The 17,431-nt window shown below is 40.8% G+C and overlaps 1 protein-coding gene and 1 long non-coding RNA gene across 5 annotated transcripts in view; one reads left to right on the forward strand and one right to left on the reverse strand.

Moving 5' to 3' along the window:
• The window catches only part of LOC309707913 (protein kinase C-binding protein NELL1-like), a 310,101-nt gene that overhangs the window by 49,075 nt on the left and 243,595 nt on the right, over positions 1-17,431 (reverse strand). The gene's annotated exons all lie outside the window — the stretch shown is intronic.
• LOC309708169 lies at positions 1,128-8,401 on the forward strand. Of its 3 annotated transcripts, none has more exons than XR_014277193.1 (3): positions 1,128-1,473; positions 4,123-4,496; positions 6,136-8,401. It is a non-coding gene; the product is annotated as an uncharacterized lncRNA (long non-coding RNA). The 3 variants fall into 3 exon arrangements; XR_014277194.1 differs by having other exon boundaries at positions 4,123-4,224; XR_014277195.1 differs by lacking the exon at positions 1,128-1,473 and adding an exon at positions 2,751-2,846.

Raw genomic sequence — 17,431 nt, forward strand, 5'->3', positions numbered from 1 at the left:
CCCTCATTAGTGGCCTGATCGCCTCTCTACTAATAAACCTCACACTTAAAAATTAATTACACTTATATTGACTCAATCTATCTCCAACTCTAATTATCATTTCACCGCCATCAGCATAATGCCGCCTGCCTGTCGAACTAATGACTTCCAAAGATGAGGGGGCTTCACTGGGAGTGGGCGTGCTGTATGACTGAAGGCAGTAGTTTTCTTTCCAAAAAACAAGCCTCGGTTTCAAGTTGCCTCCAGTATTTTAATTCCTGTCAAGAAATAGCTGGATGAATTAAGCCAACACTAAAACTTTTAATCCAGAACTTTTGCTCATGCTTACTGGTAATAGTGTGTTAATGAGTAAATGCGTGGAATCCAGTCCAACAGCTGAATGAAAATGTGAAAAAAACCTATTGGACTTTTTTTTTTTTTTTTTAAAAAGCCTTTAAGCAGGACTGATAAAGTTAAATATACTGTAATAAACCGATATTATAACAAGAATAAGATTAGTGTAAGACTTTGCTGTCTTGAGTGAAACACAGTACCAGCCCCCAAAAATTAAAGCAATACCTGTCAGTGATTCCCATTTAAAAAAATGCAGTATAATAAAATGAGAAACCTCTGAGGCTGAAAAATTAAGTTGCTATGCAATTGCTGAAAACTACACTTCATCAAGTGACTACTTGAGGCACTAAATGTGACTCAATTACCATAAAGTACGTGTTAGAACGGCCACTTTTAGAGCACATGTTTATAGCCTATTATTAAAAAAAAACCTGTTACAGTCTCTACAGCTAATTATTTGCCTGTTCATGGCAGCTGTATGGAAAGTGAACATTTACACAATTCACCCCTTTTAATTATATTGAGGCTTAACGTTATGTATAATTAAGAACACAGCAGCTTTTCAGTGACAGGTGGGTGTGGTTTCATCTTCGGTATACTGGAGTGCTAAAAGACAGGACTTGGCTGTATACTTTTCTCTGGAGGTACATCTTGCTCTAGGCCAGTGGTTCCCAAACTTTTTTTGCTGGGCCCCCCTTTGTTTTACAAGAAAAATGTCCCCCCCCCGCGCACGCACGCACGCACACGCACTAACACATCCTCCAACCACACACACCAAGGCTGGACTGGGACAAAAAATCGGCCCGGGCATTTTGACTAGAGACCGGCCCACCAGGATAAAGATTGAAAATGTGACGTCATTCAGGGGTAAAACCGCAAAGGATTCTGGGAACTTGTGGCAAGAGGTACTAGCGAACTCAGTTACACAGCGATAAAAAGAAACCCAAAAAATGGCAAGAAGCTGTTGTATTATTAACTGCCGGTTGCATGACAGCCACGGGAAGCCGACGGGTAAAGAGATCGTTTTTTTTTAATCGGATTACGTCGTTGAAGAGAAATTTAAGCCATGTTTCCGAAGTAAGAGCCGATGGATGGTCTGGATATACCAAATATAACGTCCCAGAACACTCCAGCTCACAGGTTAGTCTGCTCCAAGCATTCCCACAAAGGTCAGAGTTTTGTAGTAGTTAATACGTCATACATAATTGGTGATATAGGTTACAAGCAAGTCTGGCGCTGAACAGAAATTGTCGCGCTATGCTCCTTTGTTTATTGTGCATAAATAGTGAATTGTCCTGACACAATATTGCGTTTCGCTTCTGTTATTATGGTACATTGACAAAAACATATACTTTTATTCACAGGATAAAACAGTTGTTTTGTATCACTAATTCTCCAGTGCGATTACAACATACAATATTATTGTCACTGCTACATTTCTGTAATGAACCAGAAATTATTTCCACTGCTAATTAATTACCGTTGAGCTCAAAGGTTATATTAATAAACTGTTAACGAATGTGTATTTATGACGACGATTTGTGAGACTGGTAAACTTACCTTTGTTCGTACGATGGTCTTTCGTTCTACACGGTGCATTTCAAGGTCCTGCACCCATCCATCAGTAAACTGTACCTGGGCTTGTTGCAGTGGCCTGAAGTTACTAAACTTCATGAGTGTATGCACTCACTCCAAGAAGCGTATAATTATAAATCTGAGCGTGGTGAAAGTTGGGCAGCACGCTAACGTCTTTTGTCCACTCTGTGTGCTCGTAAGGGTCTGACCCTTTCACTCCTTTGATTTTTTCTGGTATCTTTTCTTTGTCTTTTCGTCGAGTCTGTCTTTGTACGGACCGGCATTGTTCTCCTTTTGTTTTGTACATTCCTTTTTTGTGCGGCAAAGAAAAAACAAGAAGGTATTGGAACCGGAGAATGAACGTTTAGCGGTGCTGCAAATGCTTGCATTTGATGCGGTACTTGGATTGTTTTGCCACTAGTGCCCGGCATGCAATGCGCGAAAATCACGTGATTGCTAAACAAGGGGGAGGGTAAATCCGTCTCCTCGGCTGTAATTGGTCCAGCCCAGAGTCGATCATGACCAATTACCCAATCCAACACCTTTTATTATATATACCCTTCCTAAAAAAAAAATCCATCGGCCCATAAAAACAAAAAAATCGCCAGCGGCCCACCGGGCAAATGCCCGGTATGCCCGATGGCCAGTCCAGCTATGACACACACCCATATTTTGCTCCATTGCGGTTTATTTTACACCTCAAACATTTAATAAACAATTAAGCAAATACAAGTACTCTGCAATAAATTACAGGTAGTAATAAAATAAACTACTAAATCTTTTACAGTACATCCACACCTACACAGGTATTTTTGAAAAAAGCTGTTTCGTCCACACGCAAACGGCATTTCAAATCACCGGAAACTGAGATTTTTAAAACTCCTTTTTTGCGTTTACGTGTGGACGAGGAATACAGAGTTCGTCACACAACGTCAAAGGTATGTGCCCTTTTTCACGTCACGCTGTGCACCACGTTATTGTTTACATGAGATGAATTGCAGAATGGCAGATAGAGACAAAATACTGTTAATCAGCAGGTTTTACACGCAGTTACTGTCCCTCCAATTAGAAAGGCAGAGGCGTCACGGTGTGATTATTTTACGTGTAGTTGTTTTTTCCTGCGTAATAATATTCAACATTGCTATCAATACATTTTTCAAAAAATGCCTCTCTGTGCAAAATGGGTTTAAAAACATAAACAGCTGTGGGATACTGTTTGTCTGTGATTTGAACCGGGGGAACAAATCGTGGCAGGATCAGCCTGATATTATTTGTATCCTGCTGTAACTTTACTGTATAAAGAGCTAACATCTCTAAAATGTCAGGAGTAGTTAGTCATTACAAGAAGTGTTTGTGAACTAAAAATCACGAATGTGGGATACTGTTTGTCCGTGATTTGAAGAGCCCAGCACTGCTCCCAACGAAGGGAAAATCAATTCTGCAGGGGAGACCTACCTTGGCACTTGTGCAGGTGAAACCAAAGGGAAGATATGCTTCACCAGATTTTCTAGTCTTTGGCTTAGAATGAAGTTGGTTTGGAAACATATTCAGCTATGCTTCATCTCCTGCTTTACGTTTCTGCGGGCGCCCCGTGCTAGCAGTGTCCAAGCGTTTTGTTTTTTCCTTTTCATACCGCCCCCCCCTGCCATGGCTCTGCGCCCCCCTAGGGGGCGGGCCCCACACTTTGGGAAGGTCTGCTCGAGGCCTTTTTTTTTTCATTTGCCCTGATAGATCTTGTGGTGTGGAGGCGTTCTTTGAGATGAGAAGCCAGTTGTTTACAGCTCTTGTTGTTTTTCTACATGCACCATACATATAATGTGTGGTACTGATGGTTTTCCATTTCCGAATAAGATTGAGAAAAGAATAGCAATGTGTCGCTCTTGTTCAACAAACAGCAGGGAACATCCCATTTCAATGGAATGGCACCATATAGAAGACAAAGAAGAGCAGTAGAATTGTATTGTACCCTGTGCCACCTCCTTAGATTGTGGTTGCAGAAAGTGATTCCCCTTTCCTCCCTTCTGACACCAAAACCTTATATTTACTGTTTGAAGGTTCAGTTCTCAAGCCTCTAAAACTCTAGTCTCACTGCTGGCTTATACAAAGTATCTCACCAACACTTCACCTCTTTCCATAATCTTCCCCCCCCCCCCTTCCTTTTTTTTAAACATTCAATAAATTCTTCTTTTTTTCCCCACTTTTCCACCTCTCCAGCTCTTCCCTTAATTGCCTCCTCTACATGTCATTATGAGAACCCACCACAGCGACAAATAGACTGACCCAGAGCTCCAAGAAAGAAAGTGCCCTCCTTTAATTGTAAGTCTCTTGACCTCCTGCTAAACTATCTCATTGCTTAACTGAGCCTGTTGCTGACTCGTGACTTCTCAAGACATGCTTATACCCACAGATTTGCTATTTGAGTTTCCCATTACAGGCCTAGATTGCTTTCCAGTGGGTGGCAAGAATGAAATCATTCCACTCTGTGCCGTGGCTAACAGTCATATTCACGGTCGTTGGGTGTCCAAGGTTCCATCTCTGAATTAGGAGCAGGAATATTGTTGGGAAAGATGAATGCTCGACAAATTCAAGTAGGTGTGAAAGGGGAAAGGCGAGCTTTGGAATTCTATGACAGAAAAATGAAAACTGATAAGAACATTGTTAGCCTTTTTGATAATGAAGTCATAGTAAGAAATTGTTAAATAATTATCAAATTTGAAATATCTAATTTTCAGTACTTTTAATTTTGCATTCTGCAATGCTGCATGTAAAGGGAAAGAGAAAATAATTATATAATCATGCAACACAGGGCCTATGATCTGTGCCTGTGCCTCTTCAGATCCCTGAAGATGAGTTGGACTGTGCTCCAATCATTCATTGCCCTCCGTCAGAGGGGTGGGCAGGGGTGGGTATACTTGTATCCCCTTAGTTTGCTGCCTATATTTTGGGGTGTTCCCCACTGGATGGGAGGGTTGCTTCCCTAACCTTTAGGTGGGGTAATTGGCTCTGGCTCTTGTTCTGTCATTTACACTTATGTGGAGAATGACAGTTCAGAGAACCCTGCCTTCTTGGATTTACCGAGTAGGGCACTGGAGAGTACTCCACCGGGAGACTTGTGTTGGAGACACACACACAGGCCATAATATCGAGACCTGGAAGGGCGCAATTGAGAAAAACAGCCTGTTTGATGTAGTCTCCAGTGTTGTTTTATTATTGTGCCTTTGTGCCAATCACAGTTTGTCCATAAGGGACACCTGATCAAGCATCAGGGTGTTTGTAAGTGCATTTGAGACCAGGACACCTTAGTGCAGGTCAATCACTAATTTTGCATTTTCCCCCAGAGAACTGCCACTCACTGGATATTCTTCAGATTCTTCTGCACACCTTGATTGTAAGGAGAGGTCATTTGTAGTCTTCCTATCACCTCAAAGGAGCATGGCTTTTCTCCTCTGACTTCTGACATTAACAAATAATTTTCTACCAGATAACATTATTTTTGGCCCATTCTCTGTAAACCCTAGACATTTTCCTGCTTGTGCAGGTAAATCCCTGGAGATCAGTACGTTGTGTAGTACTCACACCAACCTATCTGGCTCCTAGAATCATGCTACCTGCACAGAAGTCACTTAAAATCACCTTAGTTCCTCATTCTGATACTCAGTTTGAGCAGTTTGTCTTGCACTGATCGTCTGCCATGTGATTGCCATATTAGGTGGTTGCACTGTAAAGCAGTTCAGTAGATGTTTCCAATGAAGTGGCCGGTGAGTGTGTTTAAAATGTTGAGTGGTCACTTAGAATAAGAAAACACTATATAAAAGTCATAATGTTCTCATGCTGCCAGAACTGAACTGTTACTGTTTCTTAACAGCTGTGACACAATACATGATGCAACATATCACTCATCAAGTTTAAGGAATAATGACACATACATTATTGATTATTAAAGACTATTAATTATATTTTAAGTTTTTAAGGGTAATTAAACTACTAAAGATGCATTAATTATAAATTAACATTTTTTTTCAAGATCGTTACCAAAAAAGGGCCTTAGAAGTAAAATCTTTCTTTTTACAGTTGGTTCAGTTAGCCACAGCTTCCAATCCACCTTATTCCTAGCATCCTCTTCAAAGATGTTGAACAGCTCTGGTCTGCAGCAATCAATCTATGCCCTGAAAGTTTTAAATGTAAACCTTAGCCTCCACTCTCAGATCCTTTCATATCTTCCAACAGGTGCTGATATCACAGAGGGAAAGAGATTATGCACAATATAAAGGAGCCTTCCTGAAAACAACATCTATTAGTTCTGACAGAGGAACGCAGGGGTATCCAGATAATGGAGGCTCAACATCTTCTACTATATTCTCTCTCTTCAACATCCTTCATCTCATAGGAAGAAAAATGCCTCCTCCCTCTTTCTCCTGCTGCAGTGTGTGTGTGTGTGTGTGTGTCTGTCTGTCTGTCTTGCTTCCATTTATATGAATGCATAGCAGCAGGCTTAAATGCAGAGTTAGAAGTCCACTGGCAGCCTGCAAGGAAGTGCTGAGCAGGCCAAAAGTGCAGCTAAGAAGGAATTAATGCCAATCCATTTACTCATACAAATGCCTCACTTTACTATGCATCAGAGTAACAGTAGTTCACCCTTGGCTGTACTCTCTGTTGGGCATTTACTGAACATCACAGATAATGACTGCACTTACAAGACAATAAGGACTTGCGCCAGGCAGTCGGCATGGATTAAAGACACATTAAGGGAGATTTTTACTGCCATAATGTATCTGCAGAGGGTTGAAGGGGTGGTTGATCAATACTGCTGACACAACACTTAATTCTGCCAGGTGGTTCAGGAGATTCCACGCTCTGGAACGAGCCTCCTCACATTTCAGAATGCTCAGGGCTGGAGGAGTGTGAAAGATGCAGATAAGTGACCAGCGATTTTAGGGAAACTTACAAAGCAGTTTTGGGGAAGGCAGGGGGGACCTGCTACTATCTCACTGTGGATGTTGGGACGGTGAAAAGAAAGTCAGATACTTTCATTCACAATCATCATTACAAGCACGGCCTGATCAACCTTTCATTTCAGGCTTTCATTTAAGTGCACCTGTGAACACATGGCTAAAGTGTTTGAGCAAAGACAGTTTGAAAGGTTGCCTGCAGAAGCAGATGGCAGCAGAGGACTGAGCTAACGCAGAGGTGCCATTTGTTTATTCATCAGACAAGCAAAGGAAAAAAAACAAAACAAAAAGCAAAAAACCAAACCTCAAGCAAACTGACAAAGTTTTTTTTTGCCACATTTTCTAGATGTAAAACAGCTGTCAGCGCTTAAATGCTCCCCTGGGATTCTTGGTTTTCACTTTAAAAGCATTCAACGCGCTGTGTTCTCTCTCCAGGCATTACACTTCAGGCGCAGAAATACAACTCCATTTTCTTGTGTACACAGATATCCATTACCGCACGAGTCTGCTTGATGCCACTATAAAATGAGCGGGTCCTTTACCCAAGATGCACGTCCACTTCCAGTCAACCCTAATCCAGAGTCACACTTTTATAATATCCAAAAATAAGAGAGTGCTGTGAAAATATTTGCATTTGCTTTACCTTACACTCAGCTTTATACATGTACCTGATGAGCTGCTGGGTTATGTACTCAGATTGAATAAGTATAAAAATGATATGCTCTTGTAATGGGTTTAAGTATGGATATAACTAATTATAGTACTTCTAAATGGGAAGAGTCAATTGAAATGAGAAAAAAAGCTACAGGATATGAGATCTGAAAGTTAATCCCACAAAAATGCTTATTTGAGACTATAGAACAGACTAAGACGGTTGGGTATAATGCGAATAGTTAGTCAGGCTTGTGCAGACACATCTCCAGATGGATGTTAGCGTCGCTGTGTCTCTGCCGGATTTTTAAATGAGCCAACGTTTGCTAAGAAATTAACAGGTGATGCTGTGTTGGTGTTGTCTTTTTAGCTCATTTCCACTTCTTACGAGTGGCTCAGAAACACACGTTTAAAGAAAGCTTTAAGCTTGTATTTAAAGCTGGGTTTTTAACATCCTTTTGTGTGGGTGAATACATTTATTAGGTACTGGCATAAAATTATGAAACTTATGTGCGATTCTTTAGGATGACAACAAAGCCGGCAATTAGTATCAGTAATATTTTTTTATCTGCTTAGATGCTAGTGTGGGCGTAGTGATGACTGTATATTTACTTTATTTTTAAGTAGAAGCAAAGTCCAATATGAAGTTTGGGGAATACAAATAATAAGCATGGTAAGAGAATTATCTCTGTTGTGTGAGTTTTGTCTGTTATACAGTTTCCTAAGTATTAAAAAAATGCTATTGCTGAATACTGAATAAGTGAATAAGAAGCAAATAAAAATAGAAATATATTCAACTCACTGTCTGTGTTTCAACTGAATCAGTGTGTGGCAAACATTAACTGTCAGTTCACGCCATGTCTGGATGATTTTATCTATTTTCATCTGCTGAAGAGTCATGGGGGGCATGAACCTATCAGCACAGTGAGGGGGAGGGGAGGGGTGAGGAGCAGGGACGCCCTTGGCAGCTGGATGTGAGGAGCTTTCATAACAGAGGGCGGCACGGGATGTGCGACTCCCTGTATCTGAATCCATTACTGACACACACAGGTAGGCAGCTGACACCACTGTCTTCTCCAAACTCTGCTGCTGCCTCTGCCTCGCTGATAACATGACGCTTACTGCTGAGAGGCGAGATGTAGTGGCAGAATTACCCATGACCCATGCTGCTGGAAGCTGGAGGAGGGATGCATATCGTATAGTGATGAATTCGATTTCACACGGAGGGTTGTGTTTAAAAAATTTCACTTATTTCAAACATGGCATTTTTTTTTCTCTCCTTTTTGTTTACATAACAATACAAACAGACACTTCGCACTATAAGATCATTTCTTTTTTAAGTCCCACTCTTTCACAACACCAGAAACATCAAACACACACAAACTGATCAGTTTGAGATATGAGTCTTCATCCTCACTGAAATCCTGAGGTAGTATCCACAGTAGACTACAATCATTGGTTTTAAAAAGGTATATACATGAGAAAATTATGCTGTCCCTAAGAGAAATGAGATGAAATCCTGTACTTAGAATGCTGTGCAAAACTCTAGAGCCACTCCTTATTTCTTAACATTTTGTAGGAAAATAGGTAATAGCTGCAGTGGTTTATTGAAAAGTGCAAAATGAATGGAAGCGCGTTATATATAAAATTCAGCAGTGGATCAAATAATTCCCTCTTCTTTGGATTATGGGTGCCTTCTTTACTATTCTTTGCCAAGATGAGCACACATGGCTTGAGGTCTGGGTTTTGGGGAAGCCAGTCCGTGACTGCTATTGTTCCATTGCATTCCTTATATCCTGGTATGCTTTTACTGCATTGGCAATGTATTTATGATCACTATCATGCTGAAAAATGAAACTGTTGCCAATCATGGTGGTTTAGATGGATGGTGGATGGTTTTCACATGGTGCTGCATGGTCAGTCTGATGGTACTTTTCCCAACGTGAGTGGCTGAAATGGAACCCCAAACCATGATAGAGCCTCCACTCTGTTTTATGGCTCAAGGCTGCTGTGTGTCGGTCTGGATGCCTTCTGTACATAATGAAAATGATTTGAACCAAAAATTTCCAATTGATTCTATTTTCACACCAACTGGAAACAGTGAGCTATGAGGACTGGACTGAAAGTGAGTAAAAAGCAGTCCAAGGAAAAACTCAGAAAGAGCTTAAGAAAGCCTGGAGAAATACTGCTAAAGACCACTTAACAAAAATGACAGGCAAGTCTGACTGCTTCAAAGGAAGATATTAAGAAAGAAAGTGTTTTGCACAGTAGTAGTGGTAGCAACTAGTTATGAGGATTAAAAAAAAAAAGGAAAAAAAAGGTGGGAAAAATAAGACCTCGCAAAAAAATAAATAATCAAATTTCAACCTAGGCGTTTGTACTTCAGGGACAGCTTGTTGCAAAATCTTGACACTATGAAGGTTTGCATGGCATCATTACTTTACAGTTGTTGTACAAAAAAGGTTTTAAAATTGAAATCTGTGAATTGTGAGGGGGCCAGGAGGGACTCTGTCACGGTTTGCGGGGCAAGTCGTGTGTAAATTATTAAAGGACCCAAAGTGCTAGCACAGCTTAAGATGAGAGTGAGCTTTATTGAGGAGGACAGCAATCAACAAAAGGCGAGGGTGGCAAGAACAGAACTGACAAAACCTAAACTGGGAAAACTAAGAATAAAGCTAACCTGAAACCTTGAGACACAAACGGAGGTGCAGGGAGCCATCGATAGATGCAGGGGAACCAGAGAGGGCGACAACGCACACCAGAAAACACCAAATTACACAGAGGAAAACACAGACAGAAATGACGAAACATTAAACTGAGGAAGAACACAACCAAAAACCAAAATATATCACAACAATACACAAAACAAAACACAAAACGCTTGATCGAAGACCCAGGATCATGACACACGTGCTGATTTTCATTGACTGACCCATATGGAAGTAAAATCAAGGGAAACTTTAGTTATTAAACTGTCAGTTGTAACTTTTTTTTGTAGCACTGCTGAGCCATTTCCAACTCCATCCTACTGTACTCACTCATGAAGTAAAATCAGTTTCAATACGTGTGGGACTTTTCTGTACTTCCTGCATCTTTATCGTCACTCCCCAAAAACTGGTTTGGAAAACTTGAATAAGCTGTAGTTCTGTAGACAGAAAAGTGTATCTGTATCTCTCCGCTGACTCACCACGAATACGCTGAAAATGATAACAAGCAAAAAGTCTTACTGAGTAGTAGACCTATCATCCTGACAGCACGTGGAATAGACAGATGATGGATTAGCAATGGGAAACAGATGATAAGACAAGAACGAGGAGAAATAAGATGATTGAAGCGACAGCTTAGAAATCTGCACTGAAACAGACTGTGAATGAGACACTGATTTGGATGTGTGTGTGTGTGTGTGAGCCCCACAATGGTGAAAGACACATCAGGTAGAAGAGCAGCTGCTATTAAAAGAGAGTGAGGAGAACAGAAACGATCATATCATCCTCTCAGGAGATGGCTGCTGCTTTATTTCTTTCAGTTTGTCAAAAACAATGAGGTCTCAACTACATATCCATACACTCCAGGTTTACCCCGTTTTTAATATGCTATCATAGCAGCATTGTATAGTGGGCCTGCATGTTGTTCGTGACTGAAGTATCTCTTCTCATAATGAATATCGTAGTCCAAAAACTCAAACAAACTTTTACACTTTGGGTTTATAACTCTTTTTTCCTTGTGTCCTGGGGCTTCTGTCTGTAGAAAACACCCAATAATCAGTGTCTAAATCCAAGGCAAATTCTCTTTGAAGCAACCCAAGGTATGCTATTTACCACGTCCAATATCATATGAATAAGAAAAAGACTGCTTTATTCTTGCCAAATTTCCTGTTTGGCAAAAACAATGAATTAATTAGCTGAAGAACCTGGAAAAACACAGATACACAAAAGCATGCACACACACACACACACACCACACCACATGTTGTCATAAATCTATACACGGTGAATCCTGTCATGTGGACTGATGAACTATTGTCTGATTGTATCTTTTACAAGTGCGCTTTTTTTCTCTGAAAGCAGCAATAATTAGAACATACATGTGGTGTATAACATAAACAAATAACTAGTAGAAGGAATATAATTCAGGGCTCCTTTTTCAGTAAATACATTTCCCTTATTGTAGGGACTGAAGCAGCGTTTGGCTTATTGACTTTGTTTTCAGAATGCACCAGTGCACAATTAAAAGTGCACAGAACTAACACTTCTCAACAAGTAATTACAACTGAAGTACCTGTTTAAAGTAAAATCCACAGTAATAGCTGTGAGTAAGAGAAACAGCTACAGTCACACAGTGTTATCCCATTCAAATGCTTCCTCTACTTGTCTATTTGTTATTTGAGTGTGTGTGTGTGTGTGTGTGTGTGTGTGTGTGTGTGTGTGTGTGTGTACAAGTGAAGCCTGCAGTCTGCCATAAATCAGCCATGGCCTGCAGATTTGAACTAAAGTGTTTTGGAGCCTAGAGCCTCCGAGCTTTGTGCTTTTCAGTCCCAGATGAAATACTCTCTGTTTTAAAACAGCCTCTATTTTATGTACGTATTTATTTATTTAAAATGTCAAAGTCATATACCCAGTAAATTTCTTAAGGCTACTAGAGCAGGTAGTAAAAAGTAAAATACATACCTGCTTCCTTGGAGCGAACCTCAGATATGGTTACGTGGTCAGTACACACAAACAAAACAGTGAAGAAGGCGCAGCAGCGCCTCTTCTTTCTCAGGAGACTGAAAAGATTCGGCATGAGCCCCCGCATCCTCAGGACCTTCTATCACTGTGCCATTGAGAGCATCCTCACTGGATGCATCACCACCTGGTATGGCAACAGCACCGCCTACAACTGCAAAGCTCTCCAGCGAGTAGTGCGGTGCTCTGAACGGATAATTGGAGGTGAGCTTCCCTCCCTCCAAGACATCTACAGGAAGCGGTGCCTGAGGAAAGCGGGGAGGATCATCAAGGACTCCAGTCACCCCAGCCATAAACTGTTCAGACTACTTCCATCAGGAAGGAGGTTCTGCAGCATCCGGTCCCGTACCAGCAGACTGAGAGACAGCTTCTTCCACCAGGCCATCAGACTGCTGAACACGTCATAGACACCTCACCTTCACTACTGGAACTTCAACATTATGCACTCCATACTGTACAGTAATGCCACTGTTTTGCACATGTCTCAACTCTGTATATTTTTATATTTTTTATTTATTGTTTACTCTATTTAATTTGTAAAATATGTGTACACACACACACACACGTAGAAAAATATTTAGTATACACATCCAGAAATGCATATACTATTATATATTGTACATATATTTATTAGTTTCAGATGTAGCCATTCTTGTATTTTGCTTGTTTACATTATTGTATTTTGCACAACTCTGTTGCTTGTGAAGCTCGCACACAAGAATTTCACTCACATGTGCTGTACCAATGTACCTGCACATGTGATGTGACAATAAAAGTGATTTGATTTGATTTGATATGGTAGTTTGCATCTTAACAATAATGTGGGACAGGGTCTGGCTGAGAGTAAGCAACACAGCAGGTGTAAAGCTACAAAGGTGATCAAAGCTTCCCTATTAAAGACTGACTGACAATAACACAGTCATGCTGTTTTGAAGCAGACCTCAGTGGCTATAAAATGTATATGCATAGTGGATTTCAAGTTATTAATATAATATAATATAATCAATCAAAAAATATATATAAAGAATTAAATTAGTATTTTTCTATTGGGCCAGTAGGTGTGCTTAAGGAATGCTAAGTGATGGTAAATTTTGCAACAGAAACCACAGTTGTCTCTTTCCTTCTCCCAGGTGTATTGGTATGCATTTTCCATATACAAACCTTTTACCTGGTGAAAATACAACTGCAAGCAGAAAATGTACCCAACATAAATTTTTTACTGTCTCTGAGCCACGGGGTTATTCTTTATTATGAACCTTAATTAGTTGAAATCTAAATGGAGACTTCAACAGCTTCAGAGCTACAGCTCACTGCAGTTTACAGAAAAACTAAAACATAATGTCTATAAATTCAATCTGCACTTTGTGAGTAATTCAATTTCTCTCTACATGTTCTGCTGTTGCTTTCCCACGGTTCGATTATTGGTGCTAAATGGCACTTTTAGAAAGACATCCATGTTGATTTGATTCTGACGCTGACGTTGTGCCATTTCGGGTTGTGTCACACAAAGATCAACACTAGAAACAGGAAAAATGTATAGTTCTCTTTTCCTAATGTCAGCCCTCTGTTAGGTTTTGTATTGTTGATTGTCATTTATGCTTAGAAATATTTGACCATATATGCTTAGAGGTGTATAATAATTTGTAGATTGAAAGAATGTCTCATCCTAGGAGGTCTGTAACAACTCTGTGTAGCATGAAGAGGGGAGTGCGTTCACTCCTCTACAGAGTGTTCTGGCATAAGATCACACACCTCCTAGGAGAGGTCGTATCTTCTCTTGCTGATATATGGCATAGCAAACACACGTATATCTCTTTAAGTATAAGAGCCTTTTGTTCAGATGGACCCGCTAGACTTCTGGCACCAGCTTTGGGGAGTCTTCACAGGGTCACATCTTGACCTCACACAGATCACTCACACACACACACACACACACACACACACACACACACACACACACACACACACACACACACACATCACAAAGCCAAAGTACTCTTTGTGTGTATGTAGACGTCATATGTTAATGAACCTATGCATATTCATGTAACCTCAATAAAAGGGCAGTGTTACTCTGGACGAGCTGCAGAGATCTACAGCTCAGGTGGGGGAATCTGTCCATAGAACAACTATTAGTCGTGCACTGCACAAAGTTGGCCTTTATGGAAGAGTGGCAAGAAGAAAGCCATTGTTAACAGAAAACCATAAGAAGTCCCGTTTGCAGTTTGCCACAAGCCATGTGGGGGACACAGCAAACATGTGGAAGAAGCTGCTCTGGTCAGATGAGACCAAAATGGAACTTTCTGGCCAAAATGCAAAACGCTATGTGTGGTGGAAAACTAGCACTGCACATCACTCTGAACACACCATCCCCACTGTCAAATATGGTGGTGGCAGCATCATGCTCTGGGGGTGCTTCTCTTCAGCAGGGACAGGGAAGCTGGTCAGAGTTGATCGGAAGATGGATGGAGCCAAATACAGGGCAATGTTGGAAGAAAACCTCTTGGAGTCTGCAAAAGACTTGAGACTGGGGCGGAGGTTCACCTTCCAGCAGGACAACGACCCTAAACATAAAGCCAGGGCAACAATGGAACGGTTGAAAACAAAACATATCCATGTGTTAGAATGGCCCAGTTAAAGTCCAGATCTAAATCCAATCAAGAATCTGTGGAAAGATCTGAAAACTGCTGTTCACAAACGCTGTCCATCTAATCTGACTGAGCTGGAGCTGTTTTGCAAAGAAGAATGGGCAATGATTTCAGTCTCTAGATGTGCAAAGCTGGTAGAGACATACCCTAAAAGACTGGCAGCTGTAATTGCAGCAAAAGGTGGTTCTACAAAGTATTGACTCAGGGGGCTGAATAATTACGCACACCCCACTTTGCAGTTATTTCTTTATAAAAAATGTTTGGAATCATGTATGATTTTCGTTCCACTTGTCACGTGTACACCACTTTGTATTGGTCTTTCACGTGGAAGTCCAATAAAATTGATTCATGTTTGTGGCTGTAATGTGACAAAATGTGGAAAAGTTCAAGGGGGCCGAAAACAATTTTTAATCTTTGCTGTAAATATTGTTCATTCTGTTGGTTTAACTTTAACATGGGACTTCACAGGCTTTGACTCACTGTTGGAGACGCCCTCTGCAAGCATTTATTAGAAAAACTGCACTTCCACAAGTACTTCATTTGGGTTGCATGCCCCAAAACATACCCAATATCCACTTGCATGGGCTTGACTTGAGCAGATTCCTACCACAGTGAACCTGATACGTTTCCCCTTATAGCTTCGTGTAACAGATGTGTAATGTGGCATCGGTGGGACTCTGACTGGATCCTTGCCTCGGTGATCTCAGGGGAGCTCGACTAGGCCAGGCACATTCACCACAATCACTCAGTCTACCACAGCTGACCTACTTCTGCTCTCTCACTGACTGAGTAGTGATTATACCTCACATCTTGCTTCTATTACAGGAGAGTAATTATGGCTAATATTGTTGCTACAGCAATGCTATGCCCCTTCGGGTGACTGTTAACGACACAATAGATTTGGCTGCTGCTGATATTATGAAAACACACAATAGATGGAGAAGCGCAGCTATTGCTCCTATTTGTAGGTGCTGATTCTGCTCAGTCTTGCTGTATTTACGGTTCAAAAACACAATTTAAGAATGCAGCTCAGGTGTTGATTTTGAAATGATTGTGTTCACTGTGGCTTGAAAGATTTTCTCACCTAAAATGCTACCTGCTACTACACTGGAAAACATTTGTGAAGCATACTTGCTATTTACATGCGAACATTTGTTCTCAACTTTATACCTGATGAGACCTACAGCCTACCTGCAGCCACCCACCTTCCTGCCTAGTGCTACTGGGATGATTGCTGGAAACATACAAAAAGGCCTCCATCCCACAGGCTCTATTTCAGTTCAACCAACTGCACAAACTGACTGTAAGAAAGAAGAAATGAAGGGTTAAGACTCCTTTTACCATTACTTACTTTCGTTCCTCCACCGATTGCTCTGGTATTGCGGCTCTCTTGGGTTGACAAAGGGCTACCATTATGTCATCTCCCTTAGAGTCTAATAAATGGGCCACAATAGTTCAATCGAAGCACGGCAAAAGATTATAGATCAGCATTGTTCCCACTGCCAGCCTAATGATCAGCAGCCTATTGCAGAGCCTTTGTCAGCAGTAGAATGAGTGAGCTAATCTTGTTAATGGTCCGTTTCATTCCCTAGGACTGGTTTGTATAGACAAAGGGGCTTTAAATAGAGAGGATTTGAGTAGTGAGTCTAAACAGTGGCGCAGAGGACAAAAGCACTGACTCGTGCTTTTCTCATTTTGCTATCGGACCTAATCGCAGAGGAACCATGTTGCAAGCAGCTAACAGCGAGCTGTAAACCCATGCTAATGTATTCTGGGAAATAGAGAATGGGGATGAGAGGAAAAGAGAAATTGGGAGGGAGGGAGGGGGAAGGAGTGTAATTCAGTCTTCATTTCCTCTATAAGTATGAAGCATTTAATTTTCTGTTTACATAATTATTGCTCCCCTTCATCCTTTTTTGATAGGAACAACACATTTAGCAGTTTCTGCTGTGTAGTTGTGTGCTAGAGGGCACAGTGTTTTACAACATTTAATTGGCTGAAAACCACAGTATCTGAAGCTATGATTAATTGCAAATGTGGAAAAGAAAATTGTAACAAGGAAAAGAAAAAAAACTCGCTACTTGTTTTTGAAGCTTTGTAGCAATTATCATTTGAGGCAATTATTTTTAGTCTGTTCCCCACTGTTAGATGTAGCAGCAAAGAGAGACCCCCCCCCCCCCCCCCCCCCCTTGTGTTCAGCTCCATCACATCTACTCTTGTAATATAATTTAATGCACCAAGCAAAAATCCAGTATGCTGTCCTCATTCTATCATCTCTGTGATGTTTTTTTTTTTGTCTTCAATCAGTCTTGTGCCGGTGATACTCAACTATATAAAATCTGTGAAAAGTACTGTATACGCTTTGTTTAACAGATACTCTTGCTGGTAGCGCAGAGTGCTATGCAGTAGAGCTCACAGATGTGAACACGGACAAACGATGCTGATGCAGGTCTTTAATGTAAACTCTTTAATCTTTCCATCTCCCTGCTCCGGCAAGTGTAATTTTATTATGTAATATTATTGTGTGAGAATATAATATCTGCTTAGCAGA

Source organism: Aulonocara stuartgranti (assembly GCF_965226115.1).
Source record: "Aulonocara stuartgranti genome assembly, chromosome: 1".
In the NCBI taxonomy this organism is placed as follows: Eukaryota; Metazoa; Chordata; class Actinopteri; order Cichliformes; family Cichlidae; genus Aulonocara; species Aulonocara stuartgranti.